Source organism: Phoenix dactylifera, unplaced genomic scaffold (genome assembly GCF_009389715.1).
Source record: "Phoenix dactylifera cultivar Barhee BC4 unplaced genomic scaffold, palm_55x_up_171113_PBpolish2nd_filt_p 000837F, whole genome shotgun sequence".
NCBI lineage: Eukaryota > Viridiplantae > Streptophyta > Magnoliopsida > Arecales > Arecaceae > Phoenix > Phoenix dactylifera.
In genome coordinates, this window is record NW_024068202.1 from 18,830 (window position 1) to 30,318 (window position 11,489).

The following is an 11,489-nucleotide window of genomic DNA, read 5'->3' on the forward strand; positions in this document are numbered from 1 at the left end:
TTAATAGCATATGCTCTTCAAGTACCTCTTGTTCTCCTACGTAAGGGGCGAGCACCCGCGCCACCTGCCCTTCCACCATCTCCTCAAGGCACACTGCGCACTCCGGCCCGCCCCCACCTTCCCCTCCACCAGCTCCCACTACAGGAAAAAGGACCTATCCCGACGCTTTCGTGGAGCTTTGGCGACGCTAATTAGCGTCGGCTAAAATACCCCCGACGCAAGCCAAGCGCCGGATATACCAGTGTGGCAAAAGTTTTTGCCAACGCTGGAGTAAAGCGTCGGCAAAAACATGGATTTACCGACGCTTATATAGCGTCGGCGATAAACCGACCTAGCGTTTTTCCCGACGCTTTTTTGCGTCGGCAATTCATGATTTACCGACGCTTGTATAGCGTCGGCATTAACTTTTCCCCAACACTTTTAAGCGTCGGAAATTGCTCAATTGCCGATGCTTTTGAAGCGTCGGGAATTAGACCTTTTTTTGCCGGTGGTGGCATGACCTTTTTTACCGACGCTTAAAAGCGTCGGGAATTGTCTTTTTTTAAAAAAAAATAAAACAATAATCAGTATTATAAAATACAAATTACAAAACATATATTATAACAATATGAACCTGTATTACATTGATACATTGACACAAATACTCAGATCATTCAAAATATGAATATTGATATATCTGATTAAAACTCCATGTTTTTAACTCATGTATCAGAAAAGCTGCCATACAAATTACAATGTACTCTGAAAAAGCAAATTACAATGTACTCTGAAAAATAAGAAACATATACATATCAAACTCATAAAAGAAAATCTAGAATGCATCAGGGACGGGATTCAGCTCCATCATCATCATGTCTACAAGCGTTTGAAGAATCAGGAATCTACAAAAAAAAAAAAGAGAAAACATAAAAGTTAGGAATAATGTGATACATTAACTCATATATCATAATTGATAATATGTAAAGTATTGAAATATAATAAAATTAATTACCTGAGAAGGTAGAAATCGTTGTAACATGGATGTAATATTCGTAAGCTGAGACTGCAAATTTGCTTGGTTTTGCTTCAGCTCTTCAATAGTTGCTTGAAGATGACGAACTTCTGCAGTGTTACTACCTTCTCTGGCATTTCTTATATATGTGCCCACTGAAGACAACTGAGTGGGGGTAACTCCAACGCCGTAACCCCGCACTCGACCATAACGCTCTGGGCCCATCAATTCAGTAAGCACTTGAGCTTCAATATGATTGTTCGCGTCGGATGATGATGACCCCCCGACGCGCTCTAAAATAAGATTTGTTGCCCTATCCTATATCTCTCAAAAAAAAATCAAATTAATGTATGCGAATAATAGAACCAAAAAAAAATACAGCACAAGTGAAAGATGAATACATACAACTATATCTCTTGACTCTTTCCGGACAAAGCTGCCATCTCGGTGGGTGTGAGTCATCCTATAAAACTCCACCCTACCAGGCTCCCTCCCATTATCATCCACCTACAACAAAAAGTATATTTTCCGAGTATACATGCTATATGATAGAATAATTTAAGATAAATTTAAAGAGTTTCAAAAAAACTTACGAATTCAGCTCTACGCCTCGCATAACTCATGGAACCTGAAGTGTGAGGAACAGTCTGCGATGCTCGAGCAGCTCTACCAATATTGGAATATGTCTTCCCCGAAAAACAATAAATAATGTAATTTATACAATGTATAAATTTCTAATCTATAATAATATTAAATACAATCTAAGGTATTGAAAAAATATACACAACCTGAGCTCTCTCGGAAAATCAGTAGTGGACAAGCTCCCTCCATTGATGAGAGATTACATCTGGAGGATAAACACGGGCCACCTCCTCTTCAGTCATGCCCTCGTGCTTCCAATCCGCCTTTAGCTTTGCCTTATATTCTTTCCATTTGCGGTTGACGGACTTCAGCACCCAATCATGGCTATTTGCAGGAAGGACAAACTTTGTCTACATCAAAGTCAAAAATGTTATATCAATATTAAATCAAAAAATAATTGAAAATAGTAAGCAACTTCAATTCTTTACCTCAACAATTCTAAGAAACTCAATCTTATACGAAGGAAGCATTTCATTCCATTTCGTATAGTTGAGCGGACACAATTGTCCCTTCCGCGCAACTGATCCTAAAAAAGTGGATAAAATGCTTGCAGCATTCTTGATGGGCTGCCCCAGTTCGTTGCAATGGACGACAATCTTCTCATCCTCAGGTAGGCTCCATACGTCCCGTGCTCGAGTGGGCCCTCGTGTTCTCCTCACTCTCCCGAGTCCATCTATAAAATAACAAGTCCATTAAAGGTAAATGATTTAAAATAGTTAGATTGTAAGAGAAATTAATATAAAAACTATAAATCAAATTACCCAGGACGTCCACGTCATCCGTGTCTGGACGATCTGCAGGTGGGGCATGCTCAGACTGGGACCCGGACTGAGTATGTGGCTCATCGGGCTGCTGGGAACGATCAGAAGTAGATCCCACGGATGTGTGCTGAAACTCAATATTTCTGAAACGTTTTCCTCGCGGTATATTGTAATCTAGTATGCACAAAAAAGAATCAATATTAGTTAAATATTAAAAGTACATTACCTTTAATATTCTTATAACTGCCACCATCCTCTTCTGAATTGAGAATATTTAAGGGTAGCTGCCTTCCACACGAATTTATAATATAGGCAAATGATGCAGCCATTGTTGACGACCTTGTAATAGGAATTAATTGAGAAGACATCATTCTGAGTAAGCTTCCAGGTGTGTACATCGGCAAATCTCAATGATTTGAGATAGGAAAGAATGCCCAGAAGTGTCTACTATCCCAGCTTGCAGCCTAGTCAATGGAAGGACTGAAACTTTGAAGTCAAGTAAAATGATGGTGTAGTAAATTGGAAGGACTTGCGAGAGAAGACAATAGGAGAAAACTGGGTGTGATTAATTGTAAAGAGAACTCGGGAGGGAGAGGAGGAGATGGCACGAGCATGTAGAAGATGTTAAATAGACAGAATTAAGGAAAAAGTATGAAGTAAACTGAAGAGATGACAAGATGACAAAGTGAGAGGCTGAAATGGATCATAAAAGAGCAATAGAGGTATATTTCAAGTTTTTGGAACGAGGAATGAACGACAGGTAACACAGTAAACTGAATCCAAATTGGCCTTTGCTTCCTTTCAGAAAAATAAGAGAGAAGGTAAAAAGGAGAAGAATAAGAGTCCTAACGGGCATGATAGAGAGATTCAAAGCAAGGGGAGAAAAGGAGAGGTTGCTTAAGGAGAGGTGAAGATATTTGTTGACATAATGAGTGGGGGAAAAATGAATGAAAAAGTTGAGATATCCTGTGGAAATGCATATAGAGAGGGAGAAAAATAAATGCTGAAGAACTCCCAATATCTGTGGTTAAAGAAGGGCAAACTTTACCTGAGATTTTAAATTATACTACGATGATCATACTTTCTAACATGAATGAATGAATAGAGAAGGAAAAGAGGACTTGAAGAAATATAGATGACAGATCTTTGTTGGTTTTGGTTCACGTACCTTGAACTGGAGGAAGTCTGAGAATTGATCGATAAGCTAAGCCCAAGCTTTAATTCAGTTCTCAAATCTCCTGTACCTTCACTACAAAAGAAGGAAGAACTTCCGATGCTTTTTTTTGTCTCTACCGACGCTTATAAGCGTCGGCGAATACCCAGCCCACGCTTCACAAAGCGTGGGTCAAACGTCGGGCAGGTGGGCGTGGGTCCGGTTTTTGCCGACGCTTTCTCTTAGCGTCGGCAAAAACAGGACTTTTCCCGACGCTAATGAAAGCGTCGGGAAAATACTCAACACCGACGCTTATAAGCGTCGGCGTTAGCAACCTGTTTTTTAAAAAAAACAGGTGAGGCGCTTGTGGACGGAGCGGCAAAGACAGGAGAGTTCCTGATGAGGCGCGGAGTCGAAGGTGAGGGAGATGGGGAGGAGGGGGTGAGGCCGGAGACGGCGGCGGGTCGGACGGTGGTCGGTCTCCGGGAGTTGGCGCGGGCGAGAGAGGTGAGGCACCAGCCTTGAGCTGCGGCGGTCGACATTGTGCAGGGGGGCGAGGGCTGTATAAGCTTCTTATAATTTTTAAGGGCCCGGGAAGAAGAGGATAGAGAGAGTGATCGGCCTCTCTGGCTTCGGTTTCTTATCCTTCAGCCTCCACTCGATTCAGATGAGGATTGAAGATAAACAGGCCACAGCCACATATATACGAGAGTGTGAAAGGAACGGACTCAGAAGAGAGTTTGTGACGGCGATCCGGAGGAGCCCTCGAGTGCCCCTGCTTCGAAGCCCAGGCGGCGGCGGATTAAAAGAAATTAGGGGAGAACGGGTGGGGTATCCGGTGTGGGATTAAAAGAAGAACGCCGGCGGATGGTGGGGTGGGCGGATGGAGCGGCAGAAAAAAGGAGGGATCGGGGGAGCGGCTGGGTGAAGGAGGGACCTCCGACGACGCTTTAAAGCGTCGTCGTCTCTAAGATTGGGGCAGCGGCTGGGTGAAGGAGGGATCGGGGGAGTTGGGCCCTTTTGGCCTCCGACGACGCTTTAAAGCGTCGTCGTATCTTTTGGCCTCCGACGACGCTTTAAAGCGTCGTCGTCTCTAAATTTCACCCAACGCTAAAACAAAGCGTCGTCGAGTTTCGACCGCGCTCGTTTTTCGCCGACGCTTTTTGATAGCGTCGGCGGGGAAGAGTCGGGAAAACTATAATTTTTTGTAGTGCTTGAATTCACGTACCTTTACTACACCATCATTTTACTCGCCCTTTGACATGAACAAAAAAAGAGAACAGCAAACAAAATTCAAATCTTCTGGAGACACAGAACGGAGCTCCTGGCAAGATAATAAAAGAACCGAAGATAAAGTGGGAACTGAATCATAAGGAAATCAACAACCCTCGGTCTTGCACTTCAAAAGGAAATCAACCATCCAAAAGTCCACTGAGATAAAGTAAGATGGTTTTTATGCTACATTAATCAAAATAATGATCATGAATAGAGAACATGCACATAAATAGAGAACAAGCAAGGTATAAGTCTAAGCTATGGAGGGAAGAAGTCAGTAACATCACATTGCTACAATACATGATCATCTAAGCTGGTCCAAATATTAGCTCTTAAAGCAACAGATTTTAATCTTCGAAAGGTACAAGAATCTTGATGTAAACAATAGGAATGCCATTTAACAAGGAGGTGTTCTGCGAATAATATTTGATGATAAGAAAATAAGAGACATAAACTTATATGTGGAAAGGAGAAAAAAGAAAAAAAGCAAAACATCAATGAAAGATAAACATGTGAAGCCACCAGAAGCATAAATTGACAATACGTGATAAAGAATGATGTAGGAAAGAGCTCTCCTTGTCATTTGTTAGGTTGCCTGTACTTGCAGTCACACATAATAAAGAACTCAATCAACAATATAAGCAAAAAAGTTACGATATCTGAAAATCCGGAATAAACACCCAAAAGCAAAGATCATGAAAGAATCCAGAGGTCAAGCAGCAGTAGTAGATTCACTCATAAGGGATACAAAGGCAGGAGGTATAAGGTTCCACACACAGAATTATCTCATCACCAGCTAACATGTGGCACATGAAGAGTACCAGTTCACAGAAGGTATGGTTTTGTTTATACTGATGTTTACGTTGCGGCAGAGTTTATCTTCAAGTGAACTGCCTTTGCAGGATATGAAACATCAGTAATCATATTATCTTACAAAAGTAATGTGTTTTAGGAATTCTATTTGCATGGTAGTGAGATCGTATGCACTTTAAGAGATTTGATCAGCGACCTAGAGCATTCCTTATTTGAAGTTATGGAAACTGTGTTTCATGCTATCTTCTAGGGACTCTTTTTAGGATTTAAGCCATGTTTCTGTATTGTTATAACTAACAACAAAGATAACTTAATTGTAAGATATCATCCCATATATGTTCAGTGATTGGAGACTTCAGTTATTTATGAAGTATAATTGGGTGCATCATGCTATCAATGTGGACCAATGTGTGAAGCTGACAGCAAAACAGGCAGGTATATATGATCTCAGAGTTTCCAGCCATATACTTAGGTGTTCGCCAGAGTCAAATTGTTCAGAGGTTAAATCATAGATAGAATCAAATTGTTCTAGGCTTTTTTGTTTGGGGCTGAAGCACTGACTTATCACTATTTTTGAACTAGTCTAGACATTGACATGCACTGATAAAAGAGGAACAACCATGACATCAGTTGAGCTGATCTGAACATTAATTTCTTCCACACTGGTTCAACTGCTTAACTTATTGATGATAATTTTACAAATTTTTATCATATGTGTCTTAAAGAGAAACAAGCATGCATATAGGTATGCAGAAGCATAATTTGTGATAATTATCCTCTCTTAAAAAATAAATTGTGTTAATTATCAAATTATATGTGATGGTTCGGGATAAACAAAACATTGAAATAAGCAAATTACTTTTTAGGGGAATCAAAGGAATGATTGAGTGGAAGTTATCAACATCCTATGCAATGAGCTGCTACATAGCTAATTGATGGTGACATCAAATATTTCACAGAACTTATTGAAATTAGATATTAGTTATGCAATGATGATGATCAAACGCTAGAGATAGGGGAGTTAAAGTTGTCTCATGACTATCAGGCATTACAAAACAAGAAACTTATGAGAGTAAAGTGGTATTACTTTTATCCTGACTCAACCTAACCTAAGGTAACCTATTTAGGATTTTTCATAATCATGCAAATCTCTACAATTATAAGAAAAATCCAGTGGAATGTTCACATTTTGACAAACTAGATGTTCAACCAGTATAATAAATGCACTCACTTTACCTAGCTTACCTAACTCTTCTTAGCTTTCAATTAAAAAAAGAAATTAGATGAGTGCAACCATCAAAAATACAAGTATATTTATCTTCAAATTTAAAATTTAAAATATTTAATCATAAGATTATTGCCACCTATATTGATGCTCCTGTTCATCCTATCGGCTCAGCCCGCCTTTATAAACGCTAGGTTTTGGTTAGAATCCAAAACGTCATTTTGATCAAACTTACAAAATGAAGTCTAAAGTCATTACCATGAACTGTTTGGTGTCACATAAGTTTGTAATCAAATTCTAGCCAGATCAAATCTTGTCACTAACAGCCAAAAAACACTAGATGGCTCCTCTATGTTTATATATCTTCCTGCTGTACTTCAATTTTTTTCTCTCAAAATCCAAAATAGAGGAGTCTATTTAAAGACCAGAAGACTTCTCCAAATGGCGGCCCCTTGACTCAATAAAAGACCGCAGCACCGAGCTTGGGCCGAAGACCTAGAAGCCTGAACAGTATGAACTGGGTTTGAGCTTAGAAATAAATCTAAGAATCCTTGAGGTATTGCTTATGTTGTAATCCAAGAAAAAATGACAAGACTGAGCAACATGTACAATGAAACCCTTTATTATTACTATTATTATTATTGTAAAACTTTTGGAGCATTTGGTAGCAAGGATTTTGCTTTCAAATAAAGCAAATAAAAGTAATAAACAAAAGCAAGGAATACTATGCAAATGCTATCTTCAAGACTAATTTGTCGAGAAATATAAACAGCAATAATGACGCAAATCAGACTGTCAATGAAATAATTAGATAAAATAGACCACCTGATGCTAAGGAATGAAATAGACTCCATTATTATGACAGAATCATCAGAAATACCATACAAATAGCAATGAATTTCTGCTAGTAACATGAAAACTGGAATTATTTACCCGAAAATTTCTTTACGGAGAGTATGAGGATCACTTACCTCAGACGACGGCGATGTCGACGGCGGCGGAGTAGCTACGGCTCGCTCGGGATGGAGGTGAGATGTCGGCGCGCAGCTAGGGCATCGACCGGCAGAGGATGAGGAGACGGGGCCGGGCGAGAGTTAAAGACAAGAAGAAAACAAAGAGGAGGAGGAGGAGGAGGAGGAGGAGGAGGAGAAGGAGGAGTAGGAGGCTTACCCAGACGACGGCAAGGTCGACGGCGGCGGAGTAGCGGAGTCTTCGATCGCCGATCGAGGCTAGAGATGGAGGTGAGATTAGGGCTCGGAGAGGGGGCCGATCGAGCTAGGGCTTACCTCAGAAGGAGAGGTCGACGGCAGCAGGGAAGTCGGCGCGCTCGCAGATAGGAAATGAGGAGAGGGGCTAGGGCTCGTAGATAGGAAATGAGGAGAGAGGGCCGATCGAGGTGTTGGGGTTTTAAGTTTTCTAACGACGCTTATAAGCGTCGTTGTTTCTTAAACTTATAACGACGCTTTAGAGCGTCGTTGTTTGTTTCGCTTTTCCAACGCTAACCCAAAGCGTCGGGAAAGGTTGACGCTGAGCCAAACTTTACCGACGCTTTCCCCTAGCGTCGGGAAAAGTTAGTCGGCAAAACCAACATTTGTTGTAGTGTCCCCCAGCTCCTCTTCCGTCAAACCTCTCGTCCCCGCCGCCTCCTCCTAGAGCCTCGCGTACCACAGCATCAACATGTACACGGAGAACACCAGGCCCATGCGCAAGTACACCAGAAACAGACCCAAGAACACGATCTCACTCTCTCCATCATCTCCTCTCTCTCTCTCTCTCTCTCTCTCTCTCTCTCTCTCAGCTTTTTGCTTCCGTTCTTGGGTTCTTGGGAGCGGCTGCGGACGGGTTTTCTTCCTCGCTATTTATTTCTGGCCGGGCTCACTACGGAAAGTTAAAAGGCCATCTGATGGGCCGGTTATGGTGCTGGTGATCGGTGTACACCTGCTCCTAGCAAATATTTCCTAATTTTGGGAATCCTAACATGGAACGTAGCAGTTGTATTAATTGGCGAGGTCCAACGCATCTTGCTGGGCTTCGGTGGTGGCATGCCACAGTCCGTGATTCCGCGACGTTACAAAGGCGCAGCGGGTTGGGGTTGGGATTTATTTATTTTTTCCATGCGAATCCATCGTTGGATCACCCACTAGTCATTTGGAGAACTATAAGGATGGATGTATGAATGAGTTTGGAGCACGTTAAGATTTATGTGGCTAGTGATCCAACAGTGGATTCACGCGAAGAAAGTTGGATCCTTCTTTCGCATAAAAGATACAACCCCTATGCAAGCCCAGCTTTGCTTTAAGAACCATGCTGGCTATGTTTTATTTGCTGGAGCAAGGCTTCGCAACTTCTATGTTAGAAGCTAAATGTAGATCAGCTTGTGAAGGGTTGATCATATCCTAGAACCTTATGATTAATTAATTACTCTAGCCAGCTCAGTGAGTTCAAGTTACAAGGATGGCCAAGCCTAATGATACAATGCTGCAACCCTCATAATCCCTCTCATTTTTGCATTCTCATCCTCCTCTTGCCAATCATGTCTAACTTGTCAAGTTATATTTCTAGCCCTAACTCTTCTAGCCCATGCATAGAGCACAGCTGGTACCCCTATACTTAGGGTAATGTGTTTGAGAGAGTGCTTGTGTAGATTTTGAGTCAAAACCATCAAAAAAATTTCTGCTAAAAGAAAAACTAAGCTGTTTAGATGATGAATTTCAGTATTCAGTATACTTTCGACTTGATAAATAAACACTATAAAAAAGATGTGTTTTAGTAACCACTTTTAGTGAAAGCCACAAAAATTTACTCACTACATTGCATTTCTATAGGCAACTAGAAGTGTCCACCACACAAGAAGTCTTTTAGTGGCAGCTAGAAAATATTGATCACTAAATGAAGATATTTAGTAGCGGCCACAAACGATTGCCCCATGAAGTTTTATATTTAGTAGCGGCTAATCTCAAGTAGCCACTAAATATCATATTCTTGTAGATAGCCCACACAAAAAATTAGAGTTTTACTAGTCGCGACTAAAGTTGCCATTTAGTGCCTACCCTTTTATGGTTGCTACTAAAGTTTCCATTTAGTGGCTACCTTCTTATGGCCACTACTAAATGTTTGATTTTTTGTATGAGGGCTAGAAAGAGCTATTTAATGGCTGGCTTCTTTGGCCGCCACTAATATTTAGTGTCTCCCACTTTGGGCTCGTTTGGTTCGTGGAAAACATTTTTTCTCCTAGGAATATGATTCCTAGGAAACAAATTTCTAGGAAGAGGATGCTTACGAAAATACTTTTGGCATATTTGGTTGACCATGGAAAAGTGACAAATTTCCAAAATACTTATGTTTGGTTGGCCATCCACTTTTCTGGAAAAGTTATGTATAATTCCTATTATGCCCTTAATAAAAATTAGATTTTTAATGTCTCTTTAATGCTTCTTTAATGCTGAAGGCCTTTTTGGAAAAAAATAAAAATAAAATGATTTCCGCCTCATGGAAAAGTAACTTTCCCATGTTTCTAATGGGAAAGACTTTCCCATGAAATGTGGGAATCATATTCCCATGAAAATACAACTTTTCCATCTCTCTCCTTTGAAAACTCCAACCAAACAAGAGGTATCTCATTACTATCCCGTTGACCACACTTTCCCTCCTTTTCCCACGAACCAAATGAGCCTTTTATATTCACCATTAAAAACATCATCTTTTATGGGGGTCGATAATGGCAGCCGCTGAAGAGAATCATTGAGGGCGACTATATAATAGCAGCTTCTAAATATTTAAGCTTTTGTGAAAGATGAATATGGCCACCACTAAATATCAGAAATTAGTGATAACTTCTTTGTGGCCATCACAAAAGTGATCCATTTAGTATCCACATATTGACTCATGAAGAAACCAAAAGGCACTAGCCTTTATTTCTTGCTTATGACACATTAGAGGTAAACTTAAGGGTCGACTCCTTTAGAAGTTAACCCAAGGTTGACTCTTGCTCTATGCTAAACATGCCAAATGGCTTCTAAATACCATAATTGACTTGGGGCTCGACCCCTTGACCCCAGAGGTCAATTTCTGATGCCCTAAAAGTTGAAATTCTATCATTTTGACTAGTGGGCATCCACGATCGACTCTTGGCCAACTGAAGTTGGCTTCCATGTTGCAAAAGTCTCCAAATGCCTTCAAACTTATCTCCAATTTTGAGAATTTGATCCTTTGAGCTTCCTCATACTTCTCTAAATATTTATAATTCTATGGCTTCTACAAAAAATGACTTGAAGCAGTCCAGAATACACAAGCATTAATAACTTACTTTGAAATCATCAAAATCAATTCCTAGGTCAACAATCTCCACCTTTTTGATGATGACAAAATATTGAGTATAAGCAGAATAAAGTGAAGTGTGTTTGTCAAAACTTAGTGTATTATCATGCAAAGTATAAGAGCACAATCATGCTTATGTGATATGCCATTTCTTACGAACATTAGAGTATTTCGAATCAGGGGATATATTATACTAGAACAATGTATTAAGCATCTAACCATTATATCATCCATAATGCATATCCAAAATGTAATGCGAACACAAAGTCACACACATAACACATATATATCCAAGAAACATAAAAGCTAAGT

General features: G+C 40.3%; 1 long non-coding RNA gene across 1 annotated transcript; it reads right to left on the bottom strand.

Annotated features, from left to right (window-relative positions):
* Window positions 1-652: 652 nt before the first annotated feature.
* LOC120107360 lies at window positions 653-1,152 on the bottom strand. The gene is made up of 2 exons (XR_005509193.1): window positions 992-1,152; window positions 653-881 (listed from the first exon to the last, which is right to left on the bottom strand). It is a non-coding gene; the product is annotated as an uncharacterized LOC120107360 (long non-coding RNA).
* Window positions 1,153-11,489: the final 10,337 nt, after the last annotated feature.